Source organism: Lissotriton helveticus, chromosome 10, assembly GCF_964261635.1.
Source record: "Lissotriton helveticus chromosome 10, aLisHel1.1, whole genome shotgun sequence".
Taxonomy (NCBI): domain Eukaryota; kingdom Metazoa; phylum Chordata; class Amphibia; order Caudata; family Salamandridae; genus Lissotriton; species Lissotriton helveticus.
Genome location: NC_136071.1, coordinates 496,025,579 through 496,038,459, shown reverse-complemented (window position 1 = coordinate 496,038,459; position 12,881 = coordinate 496,025,579). Strand labels below are relative to the sequence as shown.

Sequence of the window (12,881 nt, the reverse complement as noted above, 5' to 3'; positions counted from 1 at the left end):
TTACATTCAATAGGAAAAGCACGGTGCACGTCCCACGGGGACCATGGTCGAAAAGTCGTTGTACGTATCTGCTTTTATCCCCCCCACCCACAACAACATCTCCGTCAGCCATCCCAGAGGTAAAGCAGTGACACCGCTCATATCGGGGCCTGCCCTAGGTGCTATCGTTCTATCTCGCCTGGCTGCTCCCTCCAGCCCTTTCATACTCCACACTGTGCCAACCATCCTAGTAGAGTCAAGGCACCCAGGCGGCTACCATCCAGTGGCTTCCGTCCCACCCCGAACCCCCATGAACCAGTCCCCCCCAAGGCCCCCCCCCCCTGGCAACTACTGGGCGTACGCCTCGTCCTGTCGAGTTAGATGGAACCACCACAGTGCGGAATATAGCACTTCTGTGTTCGCCCCGTGGTGTCCACCGGCTTAGTTCTCCCCATCCTCGTCGTCCACAAAAGAATCACGCAAGGCCTGCACCACTAGCTCCCATGCACGCGCCGCTTCCAAAACCTTCTCATTCCCCATCTTAACAGCCTGCCGCATCCGGAGCACACTCTCGCAGGCAGACCACCGCAGCAATTCATTCTTCCATCTACGCAGCGAGGGCCCCCCCCTGGACTTCCAATGCCACGATATCTCCCTCTGCGCCAATATCAGACCCAGATCAAGGAACTTGCTCGTCACCTTGGTGCGTTTAGTGTGCGGGAACCAGAGCAGCAGGCACGCCGCCATATCGAATTCCACCTCCCTATCTGTCACTGCATTCAGGAGTCCCCCTACCTCCGCCCAATAGGTCCCCAATTGCGGGCACTTCCAAAACAAATGATCCATGTCCGCTCCCAGAGACGAACACCGGGGGCATCGGGCATCCGGCACCTGGAAGTACCGCTGTAATTTCTCTGGAGTTAAATAGGCCCTATGAAGCACATAGAAATGCACTTGCTGAAAGCGCGCATTTCTCGTGCCCTTCCACGTGCGCCGCAGGATGTGTCCCCAAGCCGTATCCGGTATGTGCCGGCCCACACTCTCCTCCCATTTAGCCTTGAGCCCCAGGAGTGGCTCCAGTCCCTCATTCAGCATCCTATTATGGAGGCACGTCACAGCTTTGACCGTGCCTGCTGCCATCACCACATATTGGCACGCCATAGTCGTCGTGGGTTCTACGAGCCCCCCTTTCCAGTGCTTCTGTATGGCAGCCACCACTGCCGCGTGCAGGAGGAACCCCCCGTCGGGCAGCCCGAACTAGTCCCGGAGCGCCTCGAACGGTGCCAAAGCCCCATCTATGTACAAGTCGCCTACCACCTGTAGTCCCGCCTCCTCCCAATCCAGCAACGGGGACCAATCTCCCCCGTGCGGCAAGGCCGTCAGCATGCCGATCGGGATCTCCGGCGCATAAGGCCGCGAAGCCCTCGCTCTCCGAAGGCTCCTCTGCCAACACAGCCGGAGCGTCCTTTCCTCCATAGTGAGGGCCCGCAACTCAAGCCTCTGCTGCATGACAATATAGGACAGCACGTGGCGTCGTATCCCTCGGTCCCGGTCCTCCTCTGGACCCCGGAACACCCTAGCTACGTTCTGTGTAAGAACCTGCAGCTGCGCCGCTAGATAATACAGCTCGAAGTCAGGCACAGCCATGCCCCCTTCAACCTTAGGGCGGAGGAGCGTGCTCAGGGCCACTCTGCGGCGGCCGTGCCCCCATAAGAAGCCAATAATCATCGATCTCAGGTCTCTGAAGACCCCTTGGGGAATCCAGACAGGCAGCGTTCGGAAATAATAGAGGAAGCGGGGGAGCGCCACCATCTTCAAAAGCGCAATCCTACCCAGAACCGTCAGCGGGAGGGTCGACCAGAAAGACAAGCTGCCCCTCAGTGCCCGGACACAGCGACCAATGTTGCCCTCCAAGAGGTCCGCAGTCGCGTGGTAGATGCGAACACCCAGATAGGTGAAACAAGATGGCTCCCACACCACGCCCAAGTCGCCACCAGGAACGGGCGAGCCCGCTCGCAGCGGGAACACACAAGTCTTCGCCCAATTGACCTTAAGGCCCGACAGCCGGCCGAACTCCGACAACAGCTCCATCGCACCGGCCAATGCCCGCGAGGTGTCAGCCAGGTACAGGAGCAAGTCATCCGCATACAGCGATATATAATGCCACTGCCCGCCTCTCGCTATCCCCGCGTACCTGACACCCGACCTCGCATGGACCGCCAAAGGTTCCATCGCCAGAGCAAACAACAGGGGGGACAGAGAGCATCCTTGCCGCGTGCCCCTGCCCACCGGGTACGCCGCAGACACCAGGCCGCCCAAACGCACCCTCGCCGCCGCCGAAGCATACAAGACCCTTGTCCACCTGCGGAACCCCTCGCCCATGCCAAACCTCTCCAAAACTCCGTCCAGGAACGGCCATTCCAAGCTATCAAAGGCTTTCTCGATGTCCACGGATAGGACCGCCGGGGCTCCCTCCTCGTCCAAGATGGCGTCCATTATCCCCACCAGGCGGCGAATATTCAGCGCCGTGCTCCTCGTGGGTATGAACCCGGCCTGGTCCCTATGTACCAGGCCCGTCATATATGGGGCCAGTCTGGTGGCCAGTATTCGTCTCAGAATCTTATAATCCACCGTCAGCATGGATAGCGGGCGGTAAGACCTCACATCCGCAGCATCCCGGCCAGGCTTTAGGAGCGGCACAATCAAGGCCTCCCGCATGGACCCAGGCAATACCCCAGCCTCGAAGGCTTCAGCGTACACCGCCAGCAGCCTGGGCGCCAAACTGTCCGCATACCGCTGATAAAATTCAATCGGTAATCCGTCCACCCCGGGCGTTTTGTTGCGGGCCATATGCTTAATGGCCGCCCGCATTTCTGAGAGCGTGATCGGGCCGCCCAGTTCCTTCGCGTCCTCCTCATCTAGGACCGGAAGCTGCCTCGCCCCCAAGTATTCCGCAATGTCCTGGACCCCCACTCCCAGCTGGCCCTGATACAGTTCCTCATAGTACCCCCTAAAACATTCCAATACCGCTGCTTGGGTGTATACCATCTCTCCCTGCGCAGTACGAATGCCGAGGATCGGGGAGCCCCTAAGTTCCGGATTAGCCAGTCTGGCCAAGAGGGTACCCACCTTGTCTCTTTCCGCATGCGCCCTGATGATATATTGCCTGTGATCATAGCATCGTAAACGTTCCGTCTCGGTGGCGACCACTTCTTTCGCTTCTAAGAGCTGGGCCTGTAAGTCCGGCCTAGCTGGCCTGCGGCGCTCCAAATCCCTCAACCTTTCTTCCGCTTTCATGAGGTCAGTCAACACAGCCGTGCGAGCATTCGAAAACCTACCCAAACACACTCCTCTCACCACCACTTTCATTGCATCCCATTCAGTGGACCTACTCGTGGCCGTGCCCTCATTCACTCCGAAATAGCTATCAATGCCTTGTCGAACCGCATCAGTGAACACAGGATCTTCAAGCGTTTCCGGCCGAAGCCGCCACGTTGGAATTACTGAGCGCTCTCTCTGCCACTGAATGTGCACCAATAGGGGGTTATGATCTGAGATCGTCCTAGCCAAGTACTCCGCATGGGAGATCAGCGGGGCTAGGGATCCACTGCAGAGCACCGAATCAATCCTGACATGCAGGTCATGAAGAGCAGAGTAAAAGGAATAATCCCTGGTTTCCCTGTGCCGCTCCCTCCAGACATCCAGCAACCCCCATCTATCCTGCCAGTCCTTCCTGTGCGCGGCTAACCTGCGCACCGGGGAGTCCACCAGGGGGGGATGGGACCTATCCAGAGCCACATCCGTGATCGAGTTAAAGTCCCCCCCTAGCACTATTGGGGCCGCCAGGAAAGAGGCCAAAGACCCCGAGAGGCTATCAAAATATCGAGCTTGATCAGTGTTCGGCGCATACACACAGCAGAAAACCACATCCCGTCCATATAACCTCCCCTCCACCGCCACAAACCTGCCATCAGGATCCACAACTTGATTCAGTAATTGAAAGGGTATCCCCGCCCTCACCCAGATCAGCACCCCCCTGGCATACGCTGAGTAAGTGGTGCCAAACACCTGGCCCCTCCATCGTTTCTGCAAGGCAGTACACTCTTTCTTAGTGAGATGAGTCTCCTGGAGCATGGCAATCTGAACCCCCCCTGCGTACTAGATATGCATGGACCTTATGACGTTTCACCATAGTTCGCAGCCCCCGGACATTCCACGTCAGGCATTTCAGATTAGGTAACGTCCCCATTCCAACTTCGTACAGTCCAAATCAAATAACGAATGTTCACAGCCCCCCCAATGCAGTTGCCCCCCCCGAACACCCCCAAAACAGAAAAACTCCCCAAACCCCACTCCCCAGGACAGAGCACACGAACCCAATGTCCGCCCCCATCCAAACCTTGAACCAACTTCACACACTCTTACCCTGTGGTCTCCACCACAGTCGGCCTTAAGGGCCCAAGGGGGGTGAGTCGCCGCCGACCCCAGCAAGCGGAGCCCGCACCCCGCGCCTCCATCCCTCCCGAAGCACACAGCCTCCCCTCCCGGCATCCCGTCCTCCAACAGCAGGATACCACCCTACCATGAAGTCTCGAACTAGCCCAGTCCAATCTCAGCCGCAAAAGATACCATTTGAAGTCTGTGGGGTCACCGTCGGCCCCTTCGAGCTTTCCGCCTCCGAGAGTTCCTCGCCCGTCTTGCTGCCTTCCCCTCCCGAGTCCGTTTCTGCCCGTTCACTGTTCTGTTGCGACCCTGTAATGGCCGCCGTCGCTGCGAGTGCATCCCTCTTCTCCGCCGCCATTTGAGCCTCCCGTTTCTCCCGCTGGCGCCTGTTGCGGGATCTGATGCGTTGCGATTGCCTCACCCGGGGCCTCTTGGGTTCATCTCGTCTGCTTTTATGTGATCTGTCCGTCCCCGCTCTATACGACTCCAGCCAATGCCAAACCTCGTCCGGAGTCTGAAAAAAGTGCGTAGCCCCATCCATGATGATCCGCAACTTAGCCGGGTAGAGCAAGGAATACTGAACGCCTTCCTCCCTGAGTTCTTTCTTCACCGCCAAGAATGATGCCCGGTTTTTCTGGACCGCTTGGGTGTAGTCCGGGAAGATCGTAACCCTACTGTTCTCCACCTCATAAGGGCCCGACATCCTGGCCCGCTGAATGAGGAGATCTCGGTCCTTGTAGTGGAGGAGCCTCACCACCATCGGTCGGGGGGGGGCGGCCAATCCCCGGCGGGCGAGCAGGTACCCGGTGGGCCCGCTCCAGCGTGAAAAAAGGAGTGAGCCCCTCCGGCGCCACCACAGTGCGGAACCAGGTCTCCATATAGGCCACCGCATCCTCCCCCTCAATTCGTTCCGGAAGGCCGACGACCCGCACGTTGTTCCGCCTATTGCGGCCTTCGGCATCCTCCGCCCTCCGCTCCAGCGAGTCCAGCCGGGCCAACATGTCCGCAATCCTATGCTCCGCGGCCACCACCGATGGTTTCAGGTCCAGCAACAGTTGGTCATGGTCCTTAACTCTGTCCGCTAGCTTCGCATGATCCGCGCGGAGCAGCCCTAGGCCCGTGGCCACTTGGGCGATGTCTTGGTGCAACGCGTCCTTAGTCGAGGCGATCGCATCAAGTATGGCATCCAATCGCCGGTTCAGCCGCTGTTCTCGGTCAAGCTCCGGAGAGGGACCCTCGCCCAGCCGAGTCGATGTCGCCGAGCCCTCCTCAGTGCATCTCACGGCCATCGGCCCTCCAGTCGCCGCCATTCCAGGGTGCTGCGTCACAGGTCCTGGAGCCCACTGTCGTCAGCGCCCGTAGGCTAGTGCCGGTCGTCGGGCACCGGGCAGAGCAATGTCTTCACTGAAACTCACAGGAGCAACGACCAGCTAGGTACACTCCGCTCCGCCGCCCCCCTCGGGAGCCTGAGGGGGAAAGGATGAGTCTCCGGGCGGCAGCCAGCCAGGGTCCCCAAGCTCCTGGCGAGTCAAGGCAGCGTCACTCGGCCCCAAGGCACAGCACCGCCGACCCCAGTGCCTCGATCAGCTGAATGCAGGATCTCCTGCCAGTATCCCTTGCCAGTCGGCGACAACTCGGCTCAGAGCTGAAGTTCGGGGCCCGCCGAACTCCACGCCGCCATTTTCTTCGCACCCTCGGCAACACCTCAGCCGCTTCTTCGACTCGGTCTCCTCGGGGCCTGCAGTCCCCCAGCGGCTCACCAATAGTGTCCAGCTGTCCCCTCACACTTCAGAGGGCAGGAGCGTCGTCTCCGGGCCGCCTAGGGTTCCGAAAACAGGAGAATTAACGGGATTCTGCGCGGAGCTACGAGCTCACGCCGCCATCCCGATCGGCGTCCAAGCCACGCCCCCAGTGAGAATTTGGAGTGGTAAATAATAAAACGGATTTCGCAAAGTAGCACAGCCAAGACCTAGACCTAGTCACAGACAGTGCCGAAAAATCGTCTCAAAGAAGGGGCTACCCTGGAATTAAGGATCAACAGAAACTTTTCCACAAAGTGGTAGTAACAAGGGCTAGTTCATCATAAATTGCCCAGTTCAGACAGTTCATTAAGACCTGAGGTAGCTGTGTCAAATTTCAGTATGAGGTACGCTTCTTTTTGGGATAGGCGTGTATCTGGATCGCCACTGCCGCTTTTAATTACAGCCAACACAGTCCATCTCAAATCATTTGCAGAATGATCATGTTGCAGAAAATGAGACACCAATGGTGCTGTCAAGATTTTGTTGTTAATTCTCGATCGATGTTGAATAATCCTCTGTCGGACCTCCTGTGTTGTCTTTCCAATGTAAACTTTGTCACATGGACACTGGATGGCATACACTGTATTTTTGGTTTTACAGTTGGTGTGTTCCTCATGGCGCCAGAATTTCCTCCCATCAGTGAAAAGAGGACCTTCCATCGTAAGGTTGCACACGGAGCAGGTTCCGCATTTGCGATGTCCCTTGACCGGGGTCATTCCAAAAATGGTGCTCTGGGTGTCCTTTTTTCTTGGTGGATGTGTGGATGTGATCAACTGCTCAATGCTCCGATTTTTCTTGAGGGCAAACAGTGGTGGGCCAACATCAGCCATAATTTCTTCCACCAGGTGCAAGTTTTTTCGAATGATTTTCTGCAGTGGGTGAGTGTGAGGTCCAAACGTGGACACACACACGATTCGTTGTGTGGATGATCTTTGTCTCTTCTCCAGTAGATGCTCCCTTGGAGTCCATCTGGCCCTTTTCATCGAATGCTTAAGCAGCTTCCGAGGGTATCCTCTTTCTTAGCCAATGCCTGGCCATGAACATCAAAATCTTGGACTCTGGAGCAGTTTCGTCTTACCCTCAGGAACTGTCCATAGGGAAGATTGTTCTTGAGGCTCCTGGGGTGATAGCTCCGAAAGTGCAGAGCATTGTTTTTGTCCGTCTTTTTCTGGAAAAGGGAACACGCCAACCCGTCAAGTGTTGTCTTGATTTCAACATCCAGGAACGGTAAGGCTTTGGAATCATAACAGAGGCTGAACTTGATGTCCGGGTCACCAGTATCCTACTCAGGATCTTATAATCCGTGGTCAGCATTGACAACGGTCTATAAGCCGTGACATCCGTACTGTCCTTCCCCGGTTTCACCAGCGGAATAATCAGCGCCTCTCTCATAGTGTTAGGGAGGTAACCCAGTCCTCTCGCCTCATTGTAAACCGCCAGTAATCGAGGAGCCAGAAGGTCAATAAAATAGAGGTAAAATTCTATGGGCAAACCATCTACTCCAGGCGTCTTATTACGTGCAATTTGTTTGATAGCGCACCTTATCTCGTCTATTGTGATTTCCATGCCCAAACACTTTTCTGCTCTTCCTCCAACTGTGGAAAGGGGGTGGCCTCCAGAAAGGCCTCTATATCCAATTCCGTTGCCAGCAGAGTACTTTCATACAATTTTCCATAGTAGGTAAAGAACCCGTGTAGAATCTCCCGTTGCGTAAACACCGTGGCCCCTTCCCGATCCTGCAAAGCCAAAATCGGAGAGCCCCGCACTACCGGGTTAGCCAGCCATGCCAATAACTTTCCAGCCTTATCGCCCTCAACATACATTCTCGCAGTATACTCCTTGTAAGCATAACTCCTCAATCGTTCCACCTCCAGCGCTACTCCCTCCCTGGCCGCCAGCAAGTCCTCCTGCCTATCTGGGTGGCCCGGGCGAGCCCGCTCAGCCGTCCTCAACTTATCCTCAGCCTTTTCCACGTCTTGCAACAGAACCTTCCTGACCCCGACATGTTTACTAATACAAATCCCTCGTATCACTACCTTGAATGTGTCCCATTCTACCGCCCTCGTAGTGGCTGTATTCTCATTTTCTACAAAGTAATGTGTGATTCCCTCCTCTACAGCACCGCGAAAGGCCATATCCTGCAACATGTCCGGTCTCAACCTCCACGCTGGGATAGCCGACCGCGTCGTCATCCAACGCAAGTCAAACATCAGTGGGTTATGATCTGACAACGTTCATGTGAGGTATTCCGTGTAGGCTACAGACGTGGCCATCTGCGGTGAGCACAACACTGCATCCAAGCGAACATGCAGCTTGTGTACTGCCGAGAAGTACGAATAGTCCTTCTCTTGAGGGTGGTGTGTACGCCATATATCTATCAGCCCCCATTTGGTCTGCCAGTTTGCCCTGCTCCTAGCTGTTCTGCGCACCGGGGAGTCCAGTAAAGGTGGACGTGATCTATCCAAGGCCACATCCACAATGGAATTAAAGTCTCCCCCCACTATCACTGGGCCGGCTAGATAATGCGCCAGCGCGCTGGACAATTTCTCAAAGAAGGACCCTTGGTCTGTGTTTGGGGCATAAACACTGCACAGCACAATCTCCTGCCCTCGCAGCCTCCCTTCCACTGCCACAAATCTGCCTTCAGGGTCTATAGTGTGCTTCGTGACCTGAAATGGCACCCCTGCTCTCACCCATATCAATACCCCTCTTGCAAATGCTGAGTATGCTGGACTGTATACCTGCCCCCTCCATCTGTGTTGCAAAGCCAATCCCTCTGCCTTAGTGAGGTGTGTTTCCTGAAGCAGCGCAATATGTATACCTCTCTGAACCAAATAGGCGTGTACCTTATGTCTTCTTGTCATCGTGTGCAAGCCCCTCACATTCCAGGTGATACACCTTAAATCAGGTATCGTCCCCATCATTGTTCAATACCAGTAGCTGGATCTCCTTGCCCTTTTCCAACACACCAGGAACCCCCCCCCCATTTCCCCGTACATCCCCAACATCCCTCAACCCCCCCGCCCCCAGAACAGGACCTAGAACAACATCGCTAGCCCCCATCAAAACCGTGCAACAACTCAAACGTCGCGTAATCCACCAGTCGCCACTGATGGCGTACCATAAGGGTAACGGAGGGTGCTTGGTGCCAAATAGTGATAATATGCAGTTCCCAATTCCAATCTCGCCTCAACCCCTCTCCAGAAATATTCTGCATCCTAATCCCCCCGTCCCCCCTCCAGACATCAAAGCAGCCTATAAGGTGATACGGCAGCCTGATCCCGGGTTCTCTACATTGTCACTAGTCCCTGGATCCACAGTTAGAGCCAGACAATCAGCAAAGTCCCCTTTTTAGGCAGCAAATCCAACCAACCACCTCCCGCCTCCCAGATCTCCAAGTCACTCCGACTATATCCAGTCCTACTCATCCAGCAGTTCGTCCGCCGTGCCCGGAGTGACCGTCGGCTCCTGTACACTATCAGCTCCAGATGAGTTAGTGTCCGAATGGTCGGCTTCTTTCTTGATACCCGTGTCCTTCTGCAAGTTCTCATATAGTTTGTTGGAGATTTTCGTCACCTCCTTCAGAACCACCTGCCTTTCCACCTCCGTTTGTGACAATGTCGGTTTCTGTAGTCCGCCGTGTCGGCGTCGTATCCTCTGCGATTTGTGGAGTTGTTGGCGACCCTCCCCAGGATCAGCCATCTGGCGTTCAAGGCCGTTTTTACCTGCCCTGTAAGACTCCAGCCAGTCCCATGCTTCCTCGGGGGTTTCAAAGAAGTGAGTTCTGCCTTCCAACGCCACCCGCAGTTTAGCCGGGAACATCAGTGAATACTGCAGGCCTTCCGTCCTCAGTTCTTTCTTGACCGATTGGAAGGACGCTCTCCGCCGTTGAATCTCATAGATATAGTCAGGGAACAGGGTCACTTTGCTGTTGCCCACATAAAAAGGGCCATCTGCCCGGGCTTTCTGGAGCAACAAGTCCCGATCTTTGAAGTGCAGCAGTCGTGCTATCACCGGTCGCGGCGGTTGACCCTGTTGTGGGGGTTTTGCTGGGACTCTATGTGCTCTCTCCAACGTATAGTAGTTCGACAGACCCTCCGGCGCCACCACCGTTCTCAGCCAGTTCTCCAAATATCCCACCATATCTGTCCCCTCTGCTTTTTCCGGCAGTCCCACCACTCGTACGTTGTTCCGTCTGTTCCTACTTTCTGCGTCCTCCGCTCGCTTTTCCAACACTTCAATGCGCTCCAACACATTATCCACAGTTGCCTTAAGCGCTTTTTGTGCCGGCCCCACCTCCTGAATCACCTTTTCCACGGATTCCACCCTGTCTCTCAGTTTAGAATGGTCCGCCTTCAAAAGCCCTAGGCCTGTCGCCACTTGAGCTATATCCTGTTGCAAGGCCATGCGGGTGTCCGTGATGGCTGCCAATATTTTATCCAACTGCTATTGAATCCCAGAATCCCGATTCACTTCTGGCGAGTCCTGTTCAGTTTGTGAATGGTGCTCGGTGTCGGATTGCCGTTGCGAGTCCTCTTTCCTTGCCCTCGGCTTGCCCATGGTCCCATGTCGCAGTGTCTGATACCAAGATCACCTTCTCGTTCTGCGCCACACAGCAATCTTCCCAGGCCTGTTCCTATATGGTGTCCGCTTTAAGGCAGATGAAGCTCCCAGGTCGCCGAGCACCTCAGCTGCTGCCGTCCCTCTTTAGATCTCCCCTCTTGCAGGCCTGCCTCACATATGTAAGCCCAATCACCACTCTTGTCGTCCGTGGCCTGGTCAGCCCCCAGCTCTCGCCGCCGCTCCCTCCGGCCTCCACCACCGTTTCTAGGACGTATCGCTCCGGAGCCCCTCCTACTCAACGACTCGGACAGGACCGTCGGGCAACACCGCGGTCCGTCCTTCACCTCCAGGCCCTTTGTATTGCGTAGAGCCGTCACAGCACCCGTGTCCCTGTGCTTCGTCACAGCCGATCCCTCAAGCTGGCGACGCCATTTTCTTTTCTCTTCCGGTCTCCGATCGTCTCCCCGGGTTCTCTCGGCTAGCTCCGAAATAGCCCTTATCCGGGTGCAGATCAGTGACCCAGCGCGGTCCCCAGGTCCACTCACAGCATCTGGAGGGGTTCGGGAACGGTCTCGGCGGTTTTTTCAGGATTTATACGGGGTTTTCAGCGGCGCTCAGCGCTCACACTGCCATCCGTATCTGCTTCCAAGCCACGCCCCTTTACTACATACCATTTTGTGAATTTTTAGTCTAAACGCTGCTTTTTTGCGAATCCCAGCGTTTGCGAGTAAAAATTCCGTTGATACATCTGCCCCTTAGTAATTTTTGTGTTTGCCTTTTCTTTGTGCAACAGTCCTGCTGTTGTAACACTGAGCCGCACCGTAGCTCCCTCGAAGCACTAATCTCTGGAGTACAACATCCACTGGCATTCTAGCACTGAAACCCACAAAGTGCTCTAATACAGGACCTCGATTTAAATGTCCCTTACCTGCTGCTGTTCAGGCATTGAGGTTCACGCACAGCTCTACTATGCACATCTTTCTGATATGCATTACTCTCCTCTATGCATCACTCTCTGCTATTTAAAACAAAGATTAACATAGATCTCGTCTGATGCACCTCATTTCTGATGTGCAGTATTCCTAGCTATTTCACCCCAAGACCCTTATACAGCTGTTCAAATGCCCCTCATTCCTACTTGCACTAAGACTTGTGCTTTGAAATAGCAGAATGGCGTACATCTGAATGAGATACATTGGAAACACAAATTCCTACACACACATCTCTTTTGATGCACCTCATTTCTGATGTGTATCCTTCTGTGCTAATCCAGCACTAAGGCCCACACAGAGAGCTCTTCCAGTGCACATCATTTCTAATGTTTTCTCTGATATTCCCCCACTAAGTACATTACACACCACTTTTCTCATTTTTGATGAACAGCAGCCGCAATGCTGGATAACATGGCAAAAACAATTGACAATGCCAAATAGATCTATTATTTGGCTTTGTCAATATTTGTTTAAGCCGTGCTGTTCAGCAGTTTAGCTGAAAGAAAAAAAAACTATGATGAGGCAAGTGCTATCTGTGTCATCTCACTTTTATTTTTAATTTCAGCCACTCTCTAGAACAGCTGCGCTGCTGCGGAATATGGCTATCAAACATTGATAAAGCCAATAGATCTTGCATAGACAAGAACCTGTTTGCTTTCCCAATGTTTGTTTGTATATGATGTCTACCTTTCCGTTATGGACGCAACTCATCCGTAATAGAAGCAAAGTGGTTTTTTATAGCTGTATGAGAAGTAGCTTGATGCTTCTAATTTGCGCGATCACTGAATTTTTGTTTTATTATGAAAAGGCTCTAAATTGCCACCTGGACTCACACTAGTTGTCAGATGATATGCCCTGATGTACTTCCCCATATGACCATGTGGACGGTCCCATATCACATGGCATTCTCCATTTTGCCAGATTGATGCTATCCCAATGACATTGAATACCCCATATTACCAGTCATAATGGCATTTGAGACCCGACGGTATCCTCTAAATAATCATATGAAAACCTCCTACAGCAGCACATTGATTACTCCGATCAGATATGTTAATTCAACGTGGCATATACCATCACATGACCAGGTAAAGCTCACCAT

General features: G+C 54.3%; 1 protein-coding gene across 3 annotated transcripts in view; it reads left to right on the top strand.

Annotated features, from left to right (window-relative positions):
* Positions 1-12,881, top strand: part of MGRN1 (mahogunin ring finger 1) — a 336,236-nt gene that overhangs the window by 185,122 nt on the left and 138,233 nt on the right. The window lies entirely within an intron of this gene.